The sequence below is a fragment of the Gorilla gorilla genome, chromosome 19 (genome assembly GCF_029281585.2).
Source record: "Gorilla gorilla gorilla isolate KB3781 chromosome 19, NHGRI_mGorGor1-v2.1_pri, whole genome shotgun sequence".
Lineage (NCBI taxonomy): Eukaryota > Metazoa > Chordata > Mammalia > Primates > Hominidae > Gorilla > Gorilla gorilla.
This window is the reverse complement of record NC_073243.2, coordinates 38,055,923-38,079,990: the sequence shown is the minus strand read 5'-3', so window position 1 is coordinate 38,079,990 and position 24,068 is coordinate 38,055,923. Positions and strand designations below refer to the sequence as shown.

Sequence of the window (24,068 nt, the reverse complement as noted above, 5' to 3'; positions counted from 1 at the left end):
GGTTTTCATACGTTTTTGAATTAAGACTTGCAGCCACTTGCGTGCATAAACGTGAAGGGAATCGCAGCTTGCAAAGCTCTCGGCCAGGGAACATGAGCTTCAAATAAGAGGGCAAACGCTGTTTTAAAAAATAATATTTCCTATTGTAATAGACCTGGGCCGTATTATGTCACGGGTGTGGTGGCTTTTGGCTGGGAACAGCCTGAGCCTCCCTCGGGCCTGGCACTACTCCTTTCGCGAGCGGGCAGCCCAGCGCCTCCCTTGGGAGGCGCCAAGGCGTGGGGGCGCCCGGGGCGCAACTGGCACTCCTGTGGCCCGGCAGGTCCGCGCCAGCCTCCGCGCCTCCGATCTCCGGAGGCCACCGGCCGCAGCCCCGCAGCGGGAGGGGGCTGGCGGAGACAGCGCGGTAGGGGCAGCTTCAGGTTTCCTCCTGGAGCCGGTGTCGGGCGCGGCCGGCGGGCGGGCCTCGCCATGTGATGCGGCCGCCGCGAGCCGGGCCGGGAGGTGGGCAGGCGGGGATCCAGTGGCAGCAGGGAGGCGCGGGGGGAGCGGGGGCGGCACCCGCTGCTAGCGCAGCCAGCCGGGCCCGGGCGCGCGGCCGCGGCTCCACCCCCTAAACCTTGGCTTCAGCCCGGCCGCCGCCAGGCGTTGGCATCGCCGGGGAGAGCCTTCCGGACTCCGGGCGGCGGCTGGCTGGGGGCGCGTTCCGAGGCGCCCTCAGGCAGGGCGCGGGGGCAGAGCCTCGCCTGGGCTCTGGAGGCTGCGGGGCCATCGCTCCAGGTAAATGCTCTTTGGGACTCCATCGTCTGCGTTTCCCTGCAGCTCTGGGCGGAAAAGTTTGTCCACCTGAGTTCGCATCCGCAGGGCCACTTTCTCCAGGGTCCCCAGGGATGCGAGGGTCAGCAGAGGTGACCGGGGAACCGCTGCAGGCGCTGCGGCGCGAGGGCTGGGCGCCGCCTCCCGCTCCCTTGGGAGCGGCAACAAGTGGAGAGGGCGGCGCAGCCTCGTGCGGCGGCGGCAGCTGCGGAGCGCGGGGTCGCTCGGGCGCACTGAGAGCCGGGGGCTGGGCGGGTGAAAGCCCCGCCAGTGTCCTTCGGGAGACAGGGAAATAAACAGCACTCCTGCGGTGGAGAAGGGAGAACGTCGAGAGTTGGTGTCCGCCCTTCCCATCCATGCTTCAGCTCCGGGACTGAGGGTGCTTGGCAGGGCCAGGACCGCAGAATGCAGACGGAACGCAAGCTCAGGACACACGCACTACCACTTACTCGTGTGGAAGCATTTGCTGTGTTTCAAAAGGCATTTATGGTTACCTTGGTTGGGAAAGGTGGTCAGAATTATGTGGGACTCCTTACGCTTATTTTATGGATTTGTTTCCCCTTAAATACCCAGGGTGTATGTGGTGGTGCCCCAGCCTTCCCGTGCTTAGGTTTTCCGAATGACAGGCCGGTGTTTGGCCAAGAAAGCACCATTTGGGTCGAGGGCTGTATGGAAACTGGGTGCTCAGGCGGCCCTGGAAACCCAGCTTTGGTTTCCCAGAGACCAGTTAGATTTCTAAGAAAGAATCCATCTCTATAGGCCCACAGCGTCCCCGCATTGGTTGGCTGGGTGGGCCGAGGAACAGTGGCAACATCTGTGTTTGTGCAGCTTCTCCCGCCTTGACCCCTGCCTGGGTATCCACATATCTCCTCACACCAGGAGTTATAGAGGTTCACCACGGACCACACCAATTGGGCAAAATCCAAAGAAAGTAAGATCTTTAATTTTCGTTTATAAAGAACTGATCATTTGGGGTTCCATGGGGCCCCTGGCTTTCTGAAGCGTTGTTATCTTGTGTTCCTAGGCCCTGAAGCTGTCAGGTGTAAGTGAAATCCTGTTTTCACTGCAAAAACAAATCAAGGACCTACCCTTGTTAGGTTCTGTGACATCTACTTTGTACATGACAATCCAAGCATAGTGATGACTTCTGGGAAACCTGGGAAGGTTTCTCTAGATCTGTCCTGGGTTTTTAGTTACATATTCCTAAAGCACATGGGTATTTGCCTAATCTTGATTAATAGCCAAAGTAACCCCTTTGGAGTATTTGGAGAAAAGAGATGAATACGGCAAAACCCTTTGGAATTTTTAATACAACATAGTATTTCAATGTAATGTTCTGATGTGGACTTTATATGTGATTATTGTGCTGATTAACTTTGATCAAATAGGAATTTGGCTAACATCAGATCTTATAGCTAATGGTTAGGGAAACTGAGGCACAGAGCTAGCTATAGAGTGTGTGACTCAGATGAATGTCTTGGGTAATGGGAGAATGGAGAACAGAGAATCAGTGTTTGTCCTGCTTTTGACTTTTTTTTTTTTCTTATCAAAACCACACAATCTGGCCAACTAAGAACAGGTTGTATAGCAGGCGTGTCATTAGACTTTCCTCTGAAGAACCCAACTGTCCTTTAAGCAGTTTATAAACACTTAAAGGTAAAGAAGAAACATAGTAGTTAATAACTAAGTTTCTATGAAGTGTCTCAGAAGCCTCACTTGGGTGGGTTTCATACTTTTTTTTTTTAATTATGTGAGTACTGCAGAAGAGTTTGGAATGTTTTCTTATAAGAAACTACACTTGTGGCTAAGACTTAAATTGGGCAGGAATTTCAGGTGAGCTCTGATACATGACCTCCTTTAGTATGCCCCGTGAGAAAAGACTATGTGTTCTAAGTAGGTATTAAACAAATTGCAGCATATACTATTACTTCTATATTAAACATTGTGTACACCACTATATTGGTACCCAAGCTCCAACAAGTCCTGCCAGTTTATGACCAAGGACTGAATTCCAAGAAAAAAAGATTCATGATATAAATGTTGGAAAAGCCTCACCACTTGGGCATGGCTAGGATGGTTCTGAACAGAGCCTAAATTACCTAGGCCGACTATAATTTTATTATGCTTTTATTTACTAATCAGATATGACAGATCTGGTTTGTGTAGCTTTTGTGTAATTGCATTTGTATTTATGTTGCTTTTAGTGAAGCAGAGTAGCTCTGGGATTCCCCCCGCCGGCCCCCGCCCATAACCTTAAATAAGATTTGTTATGAAGAGGTGGGTCAACCTGGGCAACTCCTACTGAGGATGTAAAAACAGTGTTACATTTGAAGTGCACCAAATTCAGGGAATTCTGCCATGCTAAAGTTGTGCTGTAAATATGCCACCCTGTCAGACTTGAGTCCACATCTCTACTTAGGCAAAGCTGGGCTTTGAGATATTTTTCTTGCTTGAGAAGTATAGGTCAGGTCCTGTATCACAGAGCATTTTGCTCTGATTGGATGATACTCTGTCATTTTGTCCAGTCTCTGTGACCCTTAGTTCTTTTGTTATTATCATGGTATTGGAAGTTCTCGGAAGCCCAAAGCAGTGTCACTCTACTGTTTTGCCATTTTGACAATCTCTATGATGGGGCTCTCTTTCTGTGAACATGTTCTTCATTTACATTCATTCAACTAATATTTGTTGAAGTCTTACTATGTGCCCAGCACTGCTCTTTGCTTTGACTCTCTGATCTTTGGATTCCGTGTTGAAGGTGACACTTTTCTGGCTTTAGAGTTTTTAGGGTCTGTTGCATTTTCGGAGTAGACTTTTGCACACTCCACATTAAGACATTTGGCTGGCCAGGGTGGGGGTGGTGGCTCATGCCCATAACCCCAACACTTTGAGAGGCTGAGGTGGGAGGATTGCTTGAGCCCAGGAGTTCAAGACCAGCCTGAGCAACATGGCAAAACCCTGTCTCTACAAAAAAAATACAAAAACTAGCCAGGCATGGTGGTGTGTGGTGTGTGCCTATAGTCCCAGCTACTTGAGAGGCCGAGGGGGGAGGATAGCTTGAGTTGGGGAAGTAAAGGCTGCAGTGAGCTGAGATGGTGCCACCACATTTCCAGTCTGGGTGACAGAAAAAGACCCTGTCTCAAAAAAAAAAAATTAAAGACATTTGACTGGCAAAATAAGTCATGTAACTTATTTTTTTAATGTGATAGTGCATCTTCTTAATTGACTTCCATTTTTCCCTTGAAATTTGATCTCAGGCACAATAGTAATTTGCTTATTTGTAACATTATTGCTCCTGGACTTCTTCTCCTGGATAACCAAGATAATGAGATCTGACATCATTTTTTAATGAGAGAAAGTAAAAAAGCATATAATTGAATAGTGGGCATTTGTTCCAGTGATACTGGTTTTGAACACTTGTATAAAAATGTATTTTAATTTTCAGAGGTGTTTTCTCTTGTTTTAGTTTAATCTTTGCCTCAATTATAAATAACTCAAGGTCTGATTTCTGTAGAAAGTTAACATACAAGCAATGTTCTCTTAAGAGCAGATGAAAATGTGTCTATGAGTGAGGACCAACAGGCAGAAATCAGCAGTGGTGGCTTTGCTCTCCATAGTAGCCTGTTCAGAAGAGACCTTTCCAAAGCCAGCAGGCAAATAGCATTCTGCCTATTTCTAGTGGCAAGCTTTGTGTGACTGCTGTGCACATGATCATTGTGCCTTTAAAAAATATACACTTGAAATGTTAATATGCTTCAAATATATATAATAGACATTCCCTTAATAAATAGATGAAGGGTATATTGTATATATTAATGACATTTATGGTTTAGCTCTTCAGTTCATTATCAAACACTAGTGACCATGCCCTTTGTGTTTAAGGCTTACTCCTTTTCTTCCATCATTTTATAATTCAAGAAATTATATTTCATAAACTCTCATGAAGTGGTTTAGAATGTGGACTTTGGAGCCAGACTGTCTGGGTTAAATAGCCCCAACTTTGCCCTGGCTATGTGACCTCTCTCTACCTCAGGTTTTTCCATTTGTAAAATGCGGATAATAATAGTAACCTGCTTCAACTGTTGTGAGGACTCCGTGATTTAATTTACAGAGAACCCTCCTGGTAGTGCCTGACAGAGAGTAAGTTGTAGTTATAGCAAATGGAAAATAACCATTTAAAAAGGATAAAAGGGTAGCAGGTTTTTCAGCTTTCAGAAGGCAGTGAGATGTCAGTGTGACCCCAGGAGAAATTGCCCTAGGCTGGGAGTTGGAGGAAGGGATGGAGTCCTCTGGCTTTCCAGTTTTGTGACCTTGGGTGAGTATTCCTACTGGAACCCTATCTGGTCCCAGTTTCCTCATCCAGTAAAATGGAAAGGATTAGACTGGATGGTCTCTAAGAGCAACCCATTTTTTAACATTCTACTCAGTCTTGATGAATTGAATGTGAATGTGATGTATTTGTCAATTTGCTTTACTTGTCTTGGTCAACACTACTAGAAATGTACTGTCTAAAAGGTTAGCATTGTGCCTGCAATAGGCATTTGAATAGATGATGAGCTGTCACTCTTATTACCTTATCTCTCCTTGACTACCAGACAGTCATCAGGTTTAAATGACTTGGAGTTATCTTCCTGGACTTAGTCCAAAGAGATTTCAGACATGCAAGTCCAGATTCCTTGTGTGGGCCATATGGCTGCCCTGGTCCTATTCTTCTGAAGAACCCCTCATGTAGAAGAGGGGTGGTATAGCTCTGGAAAGAGGAAAGACAAGTGGGCTGACTGTTTAATTTTATGATAAAAATAATTTCTATCAGGCAAAGAAGTCTCATGAAGGACTTTTAAGTATGGTGAAAAGCAAGAGGTTTCATTGGGCTGGATGGTTCAGACAAAGTCCCTCGGGGGCTTATATTTTTGTCTTTTCCCACTAAGACCCTGATTTACTGTCTGTACATTGTCACTGGTTCTTTTTCAACAGTGCTTCTCCTTTTTTGCTTCACCAGCCTCCTGGTTTGCTGTATGATCAGGTGTTAGAGTTCTGAAAGGTGGAGGATATTCAGTGATTAATGAGACTACTGACTACGGGTTCTTTACTTTGAGCCTCTAACCCAGGATTTCAAGCCCTGTTGTTCACTGGAACCACCTGGGTTTAGAATCTCTCAAGTGGACCTGGCATCATTTTCTAAAGAGGTAATTCTAATGTACAGCTGGGTTTGATAGCCACTTTCCTAATCTTTAGGTGTTTCTGGCTTCCTACATTGCACAGTGCCTAGGGAAAGGGTAACACCTGCTATTTCTCATGGTGTTACTGTTATGCTGTTGGTGGTGTGTCAACTGCCTCCTGCTGTTTCTCCCTTGTGAACTCTCCAGTTCTGTTAGCCAGGACTAGTACTGCCTATGGAACATGTTGTATGTTTCTGACTTCTTTGACTTTTTCCTAGTGGGCCCCTTTTCCTCCCTTGCCAACAAGTATTGCAGTCCTCAAAGCCCAGCTTAAACCACTTTCTCTCTGTAACCTTCAACTAACTTAGTAGCAACTGTGCTGCTTTCCCTTTTGAACTCCTATCACCCTCTCATTTTTTACTTACCACCTGCCCCTGGGTTCATTTTGTGTTCCTATATAGAAGTCTCAACTTTACATCATGACTGTAGCCCATTAATGACAGGGACCCTGATTTAGGCTACTTTGTAGGGTGCTCAAAGTAGAATATACACATGTTGGTCAGTTATTTAGTTATTTTGCTGTCATCTCAAGTCCTTCTTGTTTGCAGCACCACTGCAAGTACTAGTGGTGGTGTTTTCCTGGGTATCCGATGTGGATTGTGTTGGAAAACACTGGGGTGCAGGGGCAGGAGGGCGAAGTTTGCTCAGGAATTAGACAGTTAGTCCTTCCCAGATGTAAATGGGAGACCTCATGGACCTCTCTGAGGAAATTGTATCAACCTGCATGGGGAAATGAATGAAATTCTTGATTAAAATCTGAGTCTTTGGATTGAAAGAAACCTAAAAGTTTTTCTCTAGTCTCCAGAAGGTGCACAATTCCCCTGCATGGCCTATCTCCAAATGGTTGACCAGTCTGTCCTTGAATACCTTCAGTGATGAGGACCTCATGACCATAAAGATAATCCATCTATTTGGAAAGCTTAGGCTTTTAAAAACAATTCTCCCTTATCCTAAGTTTGTCACAGTTCTGCTATGTGGAGGCCATTCTGAACAATTTCTCTTATATGGCAGCCTCTAACATTTAAAAAAATTTATTATATATCCTACCTTCAAGTCTTCTTTTATTGAGGTTAGAAAATAAAAATCTGTTTCTTCAGCCCTTGTTAAGTGACATGATTTTGAATCCTTTCACAAACCTGAATATTGGACATATTCCAATTCACTATTTTCTTTTTAAAGTATAGTTCTTCCAGATGCTATCTGACAGTGTAGAGCAGCAGTCCCCAACCTTTTTGACACCAGGGATTGGTGTTGTAGAAGAGTTTTTCAATGGACTTTGGTGAGGGGGATGGTTTCAGGATGATTCAAGTGCATTATGTTTATTGTACATTTTATATAATGAAATAATAATACAACTCACCATAATGTAGAATCAGTGGGAGCCCTGAGTTTGTTTTCCTGCAACTAGATGGTCCTACCTGGGGCTGATGGGAGACGGTGACAGATCATCAGGCATTAGAGTCTCATAAGAAGTCCCCAACCTAGGTCCCTTGCATGCACAGTTCACAGTAGTGTTCACATTCCTATGAGAATCTAATGTTGCCACTGCTCGGACAGGAGGTGGAGCTCAGGCAGTAATGTGAACGATGGGGAGCAGCTGTAAATACAGATGAAGCTTCACTCTCTTGTGTACTGCTCAACTCCTGCTGTGTGACCTGGTTCCTAACAGGCCATGGACCTGTACTGGCCTTTGGCCCCAGGGGTTGGGGACCTCTGGTGTAGAGCACAGATCTGTCCCCCTTTCTTCTAGGGAAGAAGTGACACCTCATGGTTAAGATTAGCAGCTGCAGGTCAGAGAGACTTGGGGAGACTCATGGCCTGCTGCTTCTAGCTTGTCTTGGCCAAGTCATCTAAACTTTTAGCCTCAGTTTTTGTCTATTTCTCTCATAAGATTGTAAAAAGGACTCAATAAGATAGTCTATATAAAGTGTTTAGCACAGAACCTAAGAGAATAACTCCTCAATAAACAATACCTTTAATTTTTTTTTTTTTTTTTTTTTTGAGATGGAGTCTCGTTCCATCACCCAGGCTGGAGTGCAGTGGTGTGATCTCAGCTCACTGCAACCTCCGCCTCCTGGGTTCAAGCAATTCTCCCGTCTCAGCCTCCTAAATAGCTGGGATTAGGGGTGCATGCCACCATGCCCAGCTAATTTATATATTTTTAGTAGAGACGGAGTTTCACCATGTTGGCCAGGCTGGTCTCGAACTCCTGACCTCAGGTGATCTACCCCCGTTGGCCTCCCAGAGTGCTGGGGTTACAGGCATGAGCCACCATGCCTGGCCTAAAAGTATTTCTTAACTGTACTATTGAGTTTCCATGTTCATAGTCATCTCAAAATTAGTTTCTTTTTATGTATGTTGCTATGGAGCCATATATCCTCATTCATGGAATTGTGCAATTGGGTTTTTAGTCTTATGAATAATCTTAATATTTATCTTTCTTGAATTTATTTTCCTGTATTTGACCATTTTTTCCTAGTCTTTTAGAGTGTTTATACATTTTTCATATTCACTACTCCTTTTAGTCTCAAGGTGTCCATAGGTTTGATAAACATTTATTCAATGCCTGAGGAAACAATAAAAGTGTTATTTAGGCTGAAATCTAGGGCAGAGCCATTTGATGTGTCTATGCAAACTTCAGTTCAGGTTGATGTTTATCAATTTCAAGTAGACTTGTTCAACTAATTACTACTTATTTGTATCAGCATCTGGTTCTTAATCCCCCATCTCCTCATAGAGATATATACTGTGTCTATTATATCTCTTTGTCTACCAGTCTGGTAAATTATCATCACATAATAAAATGGGGTTATTCTCAAGTGACTTATTCTTTGGGAGCACACACTGGCTCCAAAATGCCACTGCTTTTTCTTCGAGGTCCTCATACACCACACTTTTAATAATCTGCTCTAGAATCTTAATCTAGGATCAACATGAAATGCCTTCTGTCTATAATTTGTAGAATCTGCCGTTTTGAAAGTTGGAATGACATGTGCTTGTCTCCTGTATCGAATCCCTCTGTCATTGTCCACAGTTCCTGATGGATTATGGTTAGGAAATCTCATCAGATTCTTTACTATCCTGGCATGTCCAGCAGCCTGGAACTGATTCAGACCAGCTTGATGCTCTCTTACAATGGACTTTCTCACTTAGAGATGTTCTTTCTCTCCTTTTTAAGTGAAAAATCATTCCTTTCTAAAAGGAGACAAAATACAAATAGACATGGAGGAAATCTCATTTCTTTATCAGTCTTCTATGCTCTATCACCAGCCCCAAGCCAACCTATTCCTTTCTTGACATTCTGGTTTTAAAAATAGTTGAAATAAAAATTTTAGTATCCTTAGATTTTTAGAAAACCTCAGGTTATTTGGGCCTTTAGACTGTCTGATACAATTCTAAAGAGCATGACTCCCTCATGTTTGTTCTTGCAAAGGGCCAGGGAAGAGGGTGAAAAGAAAGCCATTCATGGGCCGGGTGCAGTGGCTCACGCTTGTAATCCCAGCACTTTGGGAGCCCGAGGCAGGTGGATCACCTGAGGTGGAGAGTTCGAGACCAGTCTCACCAACATGGATAAACCCCGTCTCTACTAAAAATACAAAATTATCCAGGCATGGTGGCACATGCCTATAGTTCCAGCTACTCGGGAGGCTAAGGCAGGAGAATCGCTTGAACCCAGGGGGCGGAGGTAGCAAGTGGGCCGAGATCGCGTCATTGCACTCCAGCATGGGCAACAATAGGGAAACTCCGTCTCAAAAAAAAGAAAGAAAGCCATTTTTTTTTAAATCATTTATGTGTGAGTGGAAAATAGCACACACCTAGGAATCAGGAGACCTGGCTTTAGTCTTGAGCTCATTGAAAGTAATCTCTTCATATCTCCAAGAATCAATGTCTTTTCCAAATAGAAGGACTTTGGTTGTTTCTATAAACTGTGATGATTTCTTTAGGTAGTGATTTCATTGGCTATTTATAAAGCTTGATGGAGATGGAATTTGGATATGGTAGTGTAGTAGGGAAATTAAAGTCCAGGTTTATCACTCTGTGGAATAACCTGTCTCCTTTTTTATTATCAGAAACCCACATTTAGGTATAAGAATCAGCTCATCTAATGTAAGTGTTGTCTTTCATGGAGTTGTCAACTTTGCAACTTGTCAAAAACTTTTCAGGAATGGATTTCTGGAAGTTGCTTTTATAGCAGTTATCACAGCCCCTAGAGATGTAGCAGGATTCAGCTGGCCATTCCTATTCTTGGAGAAAAAGAACAATGCACAAAACGCATTGCCAATGCTTTAATAGGGTTTTAACTGATGGATTTTTAAGGGGGAGTGAAATAGAAATATTTCTCTTAAGTTCTATGTTTCCTAACATATGTAACTGTTATATAAAATACATGTATATTGTTTCTTCTCCCATTTGATCACCAGAAATATTGATATCTTGCTCACTGACAATAAAACAGTACCAAGGACTCCTTGATGTTTAGTTAGAAAAGTTCCAACTTGGACAGAAATTTGTTTATTATGAGACAAAGGTCTTATGTCCTTTGATTTTTAGTCTTCTTGTAAAAATGTTTTAGTGTTAATAAAAAGGTGCTTAAGATTTCAACTATAGATAACTTAGGTTGTTACAATAAAAATGAACCCTCTAGGTTATCTTCTTCGTATCTACAGAAAGTCCCAAATTAACTTTTCACTTGGCATGCTTGTCTCACAATGGTAGGGCTGAGCTAGAGAAAATTCAGCTTTACCAAGAACAGTTTAAAGAAACTACATCTTGACATGAATGTTAACAGTAATTTGGATATTGTTTATCAGAGGTTTTTTCATATTAAAAATAAAGAGTAAGTTTTTTTCCCCTCTCACATTTATGGTAGGAAGCTTTATCTTCATCAGCTGTGTTGCACCTTTGTGGACAGCAGCAGAAGAAATTAGAAGTAGAGAGATGTTTGGTGTTCAATTCATTGAAAAACAGTCTCTTTAGTGTGAGTTGGAAGTGATTGCTGGTGGTTCACACCATTCATGATAGCGGGGTAGTAGAGTGTGTGCAAGATGAAGGTTTTAAAAAGATTGTCAGTCTGAATGTAGCAAAGGTTGGACCAGAAGTAGATTTGGGTTGAAGTCTTAGCATTGCCACTGATATATAGGGTGGGTCATATCACCTTTCTCGGCTCTGGTGACCTCATCTGAAACCAAAGGGGCCAGGGTCAGACCATCTCCACGGTGTGTTCCATCTCTCAAGTTCTATGTTTCTGTGGAGGTAAGGATGGTGTCTTAAGCCTCCCTCACATTACGAGCATCACGCTTGGCTCCCAGAGTGCTTTCAGACACTTGACTGGCAACATCTAGATTGTTCAGGAAGTTGAGTTTGAAGATGGTGCTTCAGTGTTGCATCTTTATGGGGAGAAATGATTGCAAATACTTTGAGATTACCCTGTCATGGCAGCTCATGTTATTGTTTTCAGAATACTTCATGAGCAGTGAGGTGGAATCAGCCAGTAATAATCAAGTAATTATTTTTAATTGAATTTTAGGATGAATGAAAATGGGTATTAATTTCATTTTAACATATTGAACTTAATGTACCTAACCCCAGTGAGGCTGGGTGGAGAATATGCTCTGAAATGTATGGCATTTTTGATAACTATCAGTTTTTAGCTAAAATAAGAACTTTTATAATGGTTCCATCCCCTCTCTCCCTTCCCCTAACCCCGCTCCCATCTTTCTCTACCTCTCCTCCTTCTCTCAAGAAACTTAGGGATTTTCCTTCTGTTTAGTCTCACAATTTTTTTTCCTCAAAAAGAGATAGCAAATCTGTAAAACCTCTAGTATTTTATGTAGTTCCTACCTAGTGGTATGAAAGAAAACACACTTGTGCTTATAAAAAGGTAGTATTTTAAAGCGTGACATCCTTCCACTTTTCACAGAGCCTCAAGATAAAGATATTTTATTATATTGGTGATTTGGACAATGGATTTATTCTATTTGGGATTTTACTTGCTGAGTGTAGGGGCTCTAAGCCCTCTTATCATTTAGGAGTTCTTTCCAAAGCTTTTTTACTTCAGGGAGTTTTGGGAGTGTTATTTGATTTTTTGAGCCTTTATTGAGTTGGGTTTAGCTAGTAATTGCTGTAAGGCAGACATATGCTGCATGCTGGAGGTTCAGAGATAAGAAGCTTAGAGGTAGCTCTTGAGGAGCTCTCAATGCTGACAAATTAGCTGCCATAAAAGCCAGTAAATACATTGTGATATGGAGAAGCGATGGGCCAGCGTGCTCTCAGCAGCCTGAGCAAAGGCAATTTTCTGGGAGCCATACCTGGTATAATAGAGATCAAAGTATTGTTTAGTTTTTTTTTTTCTTCTTTCCTGTTATGGTGTTCTAAATGTAATCTATATTATTGTAAATATGCATCTGCTCCAGTGATGTTATAGAAACAAGTGAATTTAAGAAATTGATGTTTTAATTAAAATCTGTAATTGGAGTGATTATCTTTCAGACGTTAGAATGCAACCACAAACTGTAGCACTTGCTTTAAAACTATTATTTTTTGAACATACATAATTACTTGCTGCTAATAATTTTTTAAAACCTTTTCAAAGTTGGGCTTATAAATAAATATTTACTGTAGCTATTTGGTGGGAGGGAAACTCAAATATTATCAAACAGAAAAGATGATTCCTTTATATTCCAATTTGTTTTATTGTGGCAATATGCTTGCCATGACTTTACATCTTAACTTTGTATGGAAAAACTTAGTTATACATGTGTGAATATATTTTTATAACTGTAGATACTTGAGAATTGAAACAATTTTATAGAATCCTGGAAATGTTTGATAAACGTCTTGATGTTGTTCTTGATATGTCGATAGCGAATTGATTCTAATGTTTCAATTGTTTGAGGAGAGGCCTCTAGTCCAGGGCCAAGTATCCTACAACTTTGAGTTACATTGAAGACCACAGCTTAAGCCAAAACTAAACTAGGGAAAGTAAATTATAGTGCATTATCTTGCCTTTGTGACGTTAAAGAATACTGTTGTGAATATACGAGTACATACTGGTTTTCATTTATTTTGGGGTACAGGGTGATTTGAACTGATTAGTACCTAAAATTAAAAAACATAAAATCCTTCTCTGCCACAGTTGAATATCACTGAACTTATGGAACATTTAAAATTGCACAGTATTTAGAAAATACTAATCGAATGAATCACCACCTCATGTGTTGTTTTGACAGGAAGTGTATCACGTCTCAATAATTTCCTTAACATTTTTTCCTGCCAGGTGCCTGTTTTCTTCTTGTTGTTAACTTTTTTCTATAGAATTCCAAATATGTGGTTGATTTCCCCACTGATGTATTTGCACAGTTCTTTTTCCTTTTTTCCCTTCTTTAGAGTAGCTGGCGCTTGTAGCTAGTGTTTGTATGCAAATCTAAGGCTTCTTACAGGGAAGAGAGAATGAGCAGCTGTTTTGGAGGCTGATGTCCAGCCTAATGCCTTTTTCTGGTAAGAAGATCTTCATGGCCCTAGCACGTAGGATTTTTACAAAGTAGGTTTTCAAATGTACCATGTCTAAGGCCAAACTTACATGAAGTATTGTTCATTCAGTCATCTCTTGAGAAATTAGGGAGGATTTTCATTTTCTATTACATATATATATATAAAAAATATATATGCATCCTTTTTTTACAATGAGCATGAGCTATCTTGAAATAAAACAAATTAGAAATCATCTTTTTCTAAATCAAAAAATTATACAGATGTGTACATAGAGACATTTGTAATTAGCTCAGTAACTTGTGCAGCTGTTGAGAACATTCATATGTTTGTTTTTGGATATTTGGGTCAGTATATTTTGGCTAGTAAAAAAATGTGTGTATGTGTACATATATATGCACACCATAACTATAAATTTATATACATTTTACCATTTCTATAAATTTTATATTTTATTGATTTTATCAGTGAATTGTTAGCCATAGTCTCTTTATTGAACATAGAATTATTGCAGTTTGAGTACAAGTATACAATAGATAATTTCTAATAATTAAAAATAAGTGGTTTCTTCTACCAGAAGTCTTCCTTTGCTTGTAATGTAGGACTGCATAGCATAGTAAGCCTTATATCACTAGACATTTAAAGTCATATAACTATAGTGTATCCCATGTAAAACTGAAGTCTATAAATAGATTTGAAGAAGACGTGTTGGGGGTTGACATTTATGCAATTAGAGGCATTCCTGCTATTCAGATTAGTGGTATGCTTTTTCACATTTGTGCTTTTTCATTTTCTTATTTAGAAATAACAAATTGTATAAAAATGAATACTGTGTATTGGCAAATCAATCAGTGGCTTTATAAATGTCAATAGTGTAGTAAGTGTTGCTTTTTATATTCTTAACGCAGATGAATGTCTAAACCAGAATATGGTTAAAATGAGATGCACATACGGGAAATAGCTAGCATTCTTGAAAATGACAGGTATGGGACATTAGTACTATAATGTTGTGACCACTAGAATAGAGTAGAGGATGGTAAGCTAGGCCTGGGGTGGACATTTCTTATCTGGGCTCCTGCTCTTTGTCTCAACTCTCTTCCTTTGATTCTTCTCTGCTTTCCTCTTGAAGGGATCAGACAGGTACCTGGACATAATCCCATAAGTGCTACTGGTATTCCAGTCCTCAGTTTCCTCATCTGTCACCTTCTGTGATTCTATAAGCAATATATGAATAGTTGCATGTACAATGTGAAAAGCCCCTAAGAAAGTTAAACAGCCTTATTAAGTATCTTTCCTACTTCTTATATCAGAATGCCATTTAGCTACCAGTTTGGCAGAGATATGATATTTATAGTGCCAAAGGAAGTTTAAGCTAGTGGAGGGCAAATGATCATATACTCTGTTTAAGCCAAACTTTCTTCTGTATTATTAATGTTAACAATTTTTTAAAAATTAAACAAAAAAGAAGAAATTATTATCTCTACAAGCCAGCCAGCTGAGGATTTATTAGCAAGTTTTGTCTAAAATACAGTTGTTCTTACTTAGAGTCTCAAAATTAAACTTGAGGAGGGTTTAAATCTAGTTTAATTTAGATGAGTGTTTTGCATTTCCAGTTTCCTCATCTATGAAATGGGAATAATACCAGCCCTTTAGATAAAACTGGGTAGTTTGCTGATGAAATGAAGTTATAGAAATTAACTTTGGAAACACTTTCAAAAGTTTAAATGATATTTAAATATAAAACCAAAAACTGTAGCTCCATTTGCAGAGAGTTATTTAGGACATAGATTTACTATTGCTGTAAATATATGTGTGGAAAAGCAGGGAGTGTAATCAGTTGGTACTGTGCCAGTTCCTAAGTCTCTTTGTTAATTTAGCACTTCTGCGTTTAGTAACATGTAAGAAAAATGTGGAGCCAATTCAAATTAGGGGAAGAAAGCCTCAAAGAGGCTGTTGTGTAGAAGGAGGGACTAATGAGTGGCTATGTTCTGGTAGGAATCCCTGGTTCTGTACTCATGGTCACAAAGACACTGTTCTTATATTCTTCCATTGTTTAGCTAGAGGATAAGGCCACTTGAGAAAAAGCATTGTTTAACCACAAATCCCTCTTTCAGGAAAAATGAGTTACCACCAAAGAGATTTGTGTAAGTACATCTGTCATATATTGGTTTAAATGGTTTGTAAATGCTTGCCTTCCTCTTCCATGAGAAAAGACAGTTTCAGGGTCCCCAAGCATTAGTCTCTTCTAATCCTTCAAACCTGGTGACTAAAAGACTCTCTTCTCTTGGATTAGTGGGCATAATGAAAAAATAATGGCAGGGGAAAGGCTTTTTTTTTTTTTTTTGGCTCATTTCATCTGTGGAGTCATGTTCATTTATAACAATAACACTCTTAAAAAAATTAGTTGCTTCTCCATATCAGAAATGTTTAGGGCCTAAGTACACTGACTGTCTTGGAGTCTTGAGTTTTTGTTGCCTCATTGAGAAGGATATGGCTCTTTAATATATTTTTAAAAATTATCGCATCTGGATCTTGTCTTCTGGGGATGAGTGGTATTCCTACCACAGAAGACAGGGATCTCTCATAATTAGCAAAGCCTCTGAACGTATTTGCGCAGTTGTATAAATGGAGCTTACGAGGTTTAGTCAACCATCTAAGCAGTCCCTGCAGCATTTGAGGGCTGCGTTATAGGGAGTATCTGGTGGAATTTTCATCAGGTATAGAAAGATCACTTTGTGTCATTTGGAGTTTGGAGTTTGATATTAATAATGAAGAGGATGATGGCCATTTATCGATTGCTTTTCCTTGTTAGGCACTGTGCTTGGAGCCTCATGCTACTACCTCAAATTCCTGCAACAATGTTACTATTCCTGCTTTGCAGATAAGGGAACTAAGGAGCTGAGAGGTTAAGCAACCTGCTGCAGGGTTTGTAGCCTGTTTATTGATCACTAGTTTGTGGGGCTCTAAGCCCTTGCTCTCATCACTTTCCTTTGCGGCCTCTGTAGAAGGCTTGGAGCGGGGGAATCCTGCTTGTCTGCCTGTGAAAAAGACCAGAAGAGGTTATGTTCCACTCAACTGATCTGAAATTTTTCCTGCCTCTACATTTGCAGATTTGTCTTTATAGTGAAACTAAATGCCTTAATTGTTTATACTTGTCACCGTCTATGTTAGATATCTGTCTGTGTTTGGGGATCTGATTTGCATAGTTTGTCATCCTAAATATTTCCAGGATGTAAAACAGGGTTTTGTTTTTGTTTTTTTAACTTTCCCCCTAGAGTTAATTGGCTATTTGGTTGGTCAATTATGACTTCTCCAAGTTCATAGTTGTTTTTTAGAGGAAAAGCTTCAGACTAGACAAAATACTCTTGACTCAGAATTCTGACCTCTCAATACCTGTGCTCTGTTCCCAGTGTGTTTAATGCATTCCAGGAGTCTGTTTGCATTTTAAGTGCATTGCATTTTGAATTGAGGGTGACTTCTCATTCGGTCACTCCCAAGGATTACCCTGAATTTTTTTTTGTTCTGTTCTACCACACTGAGCTTGTTCTTTATCGGCCTTGATTCCGTCTTCTTGGTTCTTTTCATTTTCCAGTGGTATCCCAAGGACAGTGGGCACACTCCTCTGCTCTCACTCCCAGGGTACAGACAGTAAGGGGTGTATTATCTGCAAAGAATTTAAAAACACTTTAAGACTGATTTTAGTTAGTTGGTTTTTACTATCATCATGCTCTAATATCTGTTCATATGGCTGCTCCCTGAAAAAAAATCTGTTGGTTTAAGTTCTAAACAATTGCTGCAGTCACTGTTACATTTTAATATCTATGTAAACTTCAAACTTGTACATTTTAATGACTTATCCTTTAATACATGTTGTATTTGACATGAAATTTATGTCCATGACAGCTCCCAGTTATATAGTTGGGTCCCACACATGCTACGAGTATTTGTTCTGAGAGTAAATTCACAAAGGTTTGGCATAGTTCAAATTCACATCATGAACAAGTGTTTGATTTCTATAGTATTATTTAACAGTACATTTAAATGGTAGGTTTGAAATAAGCAATGGTAACACAGTGATGTTAAAGACCAAAACAAAGCTTAGGTTACTTTAAATCTGTCATTCTGTGTGACCACTTGGAGTTTTTGTGTTTAAAATGTTAAGCAGTGAAACAGAATGAGAGCTGTGAGTTATAATATTTTAGTTTCATAAGTGAACATTTTATACTTCAAATAATTTATTGAATTTGAATATCTTTTAAACTGAAATTCAATTTCTAAAAACTGAAAAATGAATGAAGAAAAGAAAACATTACATAACTAGTGCAATTTAGTGGTTGCCTTCATTATATTTTTGGAAGACATTTAATAGTTTTATTTATATTTGCTTTTTTTATTGGCACAATTATATATAGTATGCAGTTCAATAAAGTAAAAATTTGGGCTGGGCATGGTGGCTCACGCCTGTAATCCTAGCACTCTGAGAGGCCAAGGCAGGCGGATCGCTTGAACACAGGAGTTCGAGACCAGCTTGGGCAACATGGCAAAACTCCATCCTTACAAAAAATGCAAAAATCAACCCAACGTGGTGGTGTGCACCTGTAGTCCCAGCTACTCAGGAGGCTGAGATGTGAGGATCGCTTGCACTCAGGAGGCCAAGGCTGCAGTGAGCTGAGATTGTGCCACTGCACTCCAGCCTGGGAAAAAGGGTGAGACCCTGTCTCAAAAAAAAAAAAAAAAAAAATTCACTGCATTCCTTTTCTGGTCGTGATTACCATGCGTTTTATTTTGAGATTATCACTGGAAATATCTTTGTCATCTAGATGTGGGGAATGTTAAATGACCTGCCTATTTAGGCATCAGATGCACTAGGTGTGCCACTGCTAGGACCACTCAGTATGTAGCTCTTGTGTCTCCCATGATGTATTATCTGCACAGTTAGTGAGAGCCTGTCTTATAAATAAGCGTTTAAACTAGCAGACCCTGAGTTAATTTCTGTGGAATTCTTCCTCACCTATGTTCACCTATATTTCAGATTTTACCATTTCTCTGGGTTACTGTGATGATTTCCTGGCTATAGTCTGTGTTTCCATGCTCTCGTCTACCTGTTTGCATCCACCCTTGCTCCCCCAGCACCATCCATACTCCACTCTGCTGTCAGCACGAAGTTTCTAAAATGCAAACCTGAGCATGTCCGTTTTCCACTTTCAGTCCCTCACTAGCCCTGATAATCTTCAGTCCTCATGACCCTTCAGGCTCTGGCTCCTGTATTCCTCTCTGGCCCTGCCTCCTGCCAAATAGATCTCCCAGGAGCTCCTTGAACATACATTGCTGCCTGATTTTCTGCCTTTGCCTTTACTTTCCTTTTGCTTATCATTTATTTTTCTCTTGCCTGTCTCCTCCCTGCACAAACCTGGCTAGCTGCTGTTGCTAGTCATTAGAACCACCTGGAGAGGTCTTTGAATTACAAATCCCTGGGCACTGAGACCAGTCGAATTAGAATCTCTGGCAGGTGGGAGCTGGGAATCTGTATTAAACTCCACTGATACAGTTTATTTTTTGCTTAGGAAGATTTTCTATGGAAATTATGGTTAATTATTGCTATTGCTTTCCTTCAATCCATTAGTTTGCTTCTCTGTACAAGAAAGAGATTTTAGTAGTTTTGCGGAGTTTCTTCTGTGTAAGAAAATAAAATTTGTATATCTTTTTATAGTTTTCAGAGGGCTTCTGTTAACATTTCATTCAATCCTCAACAATTCTGGGAGGTAGAAAGGTAGGTCAGATTTGATCATTTTAAATATCTGGAAATTGGAGTTCAGAGAATTTAAGCAACTTGGTTAGGGTCATTAAAAAAAATCAAATTATTAAGTTGTTTGTTTGTTTGTTTGTTTTTAGAGATAGGGTCTTACTATTTGCCTAGGCTGGTCTCATACTCCTGAGCTTAAGCAATCCTTCCACCTCTGTCTCTCTAGTAGCTGGGACTGCAGACGTGTACTGTATCTGGCTTCTCAGGGTCATATTTTTAAAAAGTATTTACATAATTAGGTTGTTAGGGTTTCCAATCACTGGCATTTTTCAAAATTCAGAAGTGATGAAATTTCTTCTCAGATTGTTTCCTAAAAAATAGCCAAAATGAGTATGCAAGTTCTGAGAAAATACCATACTCTGATAGTTTAGAGTAATAAGAAATTACTCACTATGAATTTCCATCTCCCTTGACTAATTTTAATTTTGAATAAAACTTAAATGGGATTATATCTTGATATGTCTGACCCTTCCTCAGAAAACATGATAATGAACTAGAGAAAATGAAGTATTCTAAGCTAGTTGGGATGTGTTATTATTACTAACGAAATTAATGCAGAGGTTAAGAAAGAACCATTTTGAACAAAAGTTTTAAATTCTTGTAATAGCTTTAACTCTTTTATTCTCCATTTCCCCTAGAGGTCTTGTGCATTTCTATTTTCCCACTTTTTTTTTTTTTTTCTGAGAACCTGGAGAGTTTCAGCAGTGTCTTTAAATTCTTGTGATTTTGATTAATTTCTCCTCCTTTCCTTTCCCCCCTCCTCCCCTTCCTCTTGGTTTGGATGTCCATATCTGTGGTCAGTGGGTAACTACATAAATGCCCACTTGAAATCTACATCTTTGATATGATTCTGGTACCATACTTAAGCACTGGGTGAGGGGAAGCTGTTAATGACATGATTTGGCACAAAGGCTGACATCTTAGACCCAGTGTCTGAAACTGCACCGCACTTCCCTGCTGCACCAGAAATGGCTCCTCCTCCTGCCTTCCCTGCCCTGGATGCTGGCACTCTCTTCTAAGCCAGATACCCAAAAGTCTGTTTTTACATCTCCCTCTTCTTTATTCCCTGGGATGATTTTACCTGTTGCACAGGCTTTAATTCTGACACGTCCTCTTCATGCTGTATTGCTGCAACTCAGACCCTGATTATATAGTGTCTGGATTGGTGCTATTCTCCTTGACTTCAATCTGGCCTCCTGAAAATCTGTCTTCACTGGTGCCAGAATGATCCATCTGAAAAGAGATTTGGCTGTTCCCTCCTTGAGTAGGATCCTCAGCACCTCCCTATTCCTACACAAAAAAAGTTCAAGGTGCTCCAGCCACCATTCAAGATTTTCTAGGATTTGACCTGCTTTTTTGCAGCATGTTCCTTGGTGTTCCCGCTCTCCATCTTTCTGTGCTCCCTGTCTCCAAGCTCATGCTCCTGTCTGAGAGCTCACTGTACATATCATGTGGGTCCTTGGCTTTCTGCCTTTGCTCTGTTGTCTCCTCTGCCCCAAACACTCTTCATCTTGCTTCTGGCCCTTCAGATCAATATAACCACTCTCCTTCCCCTGGCTGACATCTGTTCTTTAAGAGCTCCTTAAAAGTATTTGCTCTTTAGGAATCTTTCTTTTCTACTCTCCTGGGTTAACTAGAATATAATTTAGGTTCCTTTAAAGAGATTTAAACAGAGGCTTAAATAAGATAGGAGTGTGTTTCTTAAGTAAAAGTCTAAGCAGTACACCTACTCATCTGGAGAGTAGAGTGGCTCATCTATGAGGCTATCTAGAGAGCATGTTCCTTCTATTTTCTTGCCCCGCCATCACTAGGACATTATGCTTATTGGTGTGGTGGCAGCTGGCTCACCACCACTTGTCTGCGTCTTGCCAGTAAGAACAGAGAAGGACATTGTGGTGGGCATACCCCTTCCTTTGAAGAGCCCAACTCAGACGTTGTATATACAGGTTGAGCATGACTAATCTAAATATCCAAAATCTGAAATGCTCTACAATCTGAAACTTTTTGAGGGCTAACATAATGCCACAAGAGGAAAATTCCACACCTGACCTCAAGTGATGAGTTGTAGTCAAAATGCAGTCAAAATTTAATTTTATGTATAAAATTATTAAAAATATTGTGTACAATTACCTTTAGGCTATGCATATAAGACATATGTGAAATGTAAATTTTATATTTAGACTTAGGTCCTATCCCCAAGATATCTCATTATGTATTTGAAAATATTCCAAAAATCTGAAAAAATTCAAAATCTGAGCCACTTCTTGTCCCAAGCATTTTGGATAAGGAATACTCAATCTGTGTTAGTCTCATTAGCCAAAACATCACATACTCACACCTAACTTCAGGGAAGGCTGAGTGATGTAGTCTTTAGCTTAGCACTGTCCAATATTAATACAATGTAAGCCACATAATTTAAAATTTTCAAGTAGCCATATTAAAAAGTCAAAAGTGATAGGTGAAAGTAATCCAGTATTTTTAACCTACTATATCTAAAATATTGTTATTTCAATATGTAGGACTAGCCACATTTCAAGAGCTCAGTAGCCACATGTGGCAAGTGGCTACCATATTGGACAGAACAGCTTTAGTTGGTTAGCGATGCACCCCGCTAAAGTTGAGGGAGCCTACCATGAAATGAAGGGGAGAATTGATATTGAGGGTCAACCAGCAGTCTCTGTCATATCTTTTAATTACTCTCTACTCCTACCTGTCCCAGTTTGATCCTACTACTTGATGTTGCCCAGGACATGTGCATGTAATGATCTGTTTTAGTCTGGATCAAACATCTGAAGGGCAAAGACTGCATCATCTTTTCTTGACATCTTTGCCTGTTGATCAGTACATTGATACATTTTAGTTGAGTGAATGATTGAATTAATTGAGTGAAGCTTTTATAAAATTGCTCAGCTATTTTTGTTATTCTTAGGCAAATGTTTTGACTCTTATCCATCAAAAGTTGTAATATTTTAAGAATAAAAGCAAGTATACAAAAAAGTTCTAATATTATTCCCGGGGGGATGGATTTACTTTGATTCTATTTAGTATACTTGCCATTAACTTACATTCAGAGATGCTTTTGGTTGACATTCACATTGGAATATAATGGCAGCTCTCTGTTTCCACAAATAATGTTTCAGAAAACAATATGTCCAGTGTGTGGGAAATCCATATTTTCCATGAAATATTGAATGTTGCTTCTGTGGAGGGTATTTCTGTACTATAAAAGATCAAGATCGAGTTGTTTATGGGGAACCCTTATACTGTCAGTTCCTGTTCTGTCCTTTGGGAAATATGCCATTTCTAGGAAATATTATTATAAATCTATTAATGTCAGAAGACAGAGGCAGAGGATAATATTTTACATGTGAAACAGTATTACCAGAAGTCAACAAGTCAGCAAAACTTATCAATGATTCCTGGAATTAAATGAATCATGAATGCAGATTCTCATTAAATGAAATGGAGGGCTGAATGTTCCCTAAACAAGGTAAATTCTAGAAGTTACAGGCTGTTTCTGTCTCTCACATGCCTGGCCTTGCATCATTGCAGTCAGGTGGCTACAGGAATACCTTTCCTGGGCTGGCCCCTGAGATATCACAGCCCTTCTCTCAAGAATGAAGAGCAGTGAGGTGAGGGCTAAGACGAAGGATAAATGAATAGGACTGCACCTCTTCCTCCTCCTCTTCATTAACAGCTTCCCACACCACTCATCCTGTCTCTCATTCTCCCTGCAAACAGAAACTTCACTTCTCCTTTCCATGAATGGTTCTCGGGATGAATTTCCTAGGTTGGCCAACCTCTGGGGAGTAATCTCACTTCAATCAGGCAGTGCCATCTTTCAGGAAAATAAGATTTATAGCAGTCACTGCTATCACCATGATAATGGTGTTATAATGTGTGCATGTGCCAGGTTCTTGCTAAGGTCTTTATGTGTGTTACTCATTTATCCTTACAACTGTCTTATGAAATAGGTATTATTATGTATGAACCCCATTGTATAGATAAAGACAGATTAAGTAGCTTGCCTAGAGTCATAAGCTGAGTTGCTAAACAGATTGACCTGCACATCTGAATCTAAATCTTGGCTTTTTGAACATTAGATGGTCCTGCCTCCTAAATGTCACTCAACTCATGTGGCTTTTGACATATTTATTTGTGGTGGAGGGTGAGTGGGAAAGAGGTGGGGAGTGGAAGGGGGACAGGAGCCCTGGAAGGAGCACCTGATCCAGAATTGAAAGAGTCTAGGAGGGTTTGGATGAGGCTTTTTGGGAAAAAGCATGCCTTATTGGTAGAGCAAGGAGGAGCCAGAAATATCAGACTCATTTGTATTCTGAGTATTGGAAAAACTTTCATTGTGGCCCTTTTTAAGATGAAGAAGCTGTAGCCATAAGGTGGTTTGACTGTCTTGTTCTATCAATCAGGAAATGGGAGCTCAGAGACATGAGATTACTTGCCCGGGGGCATGCTCCTAGTGAGTAAAGTGAGTTCTGTGTACTTGAACCTGCTCTTTGGTTCCATATTAATTTTATTTAGTTATACTGTTTCACCCTTATTTGTTATTTCTGTTGTATGTTGCTACTTGTTACCAGTGGGAAAATAGTCTAAAAAAATCAGAAGGGAGTGTGTGCTTGCTTCAGGAGGAATAGCAGGGTAATGGAGAAACCGGGACAGAAATCTGTTCCTCCATTGCCCAAGTAGCCAGAGAAAAGACGGGCTGGCACAGTGGGTGGTGGCAAAGAAAG

The 24,068-nt window shown here is 40.2% G+C and overlaps 1 protein-coding gene across 2 annotated transcripts in view; it reads left to right on the top strand.

The window, feature by feature from the left end:
* The first annotated feature begins 608 nt into the window (after positions 1–608).
* The window catches only part of ARHGEF28 (Rho guanine nucleotide exchange factor 28), a 314,786-nt gene continuing 291,326 nt past the window's right edge, over positions 609–24,068 (top strand). For both annotated transcript variants that reach the window (XM_031003474.3, XM_031003473.3), the window contains exon 1: positions 609–780. The gene's annotated coding sequence lies outside the window, so the exon portion shown is untranslated. The remainder of the gene's footprint in view (positions 781–24,068) is intronic.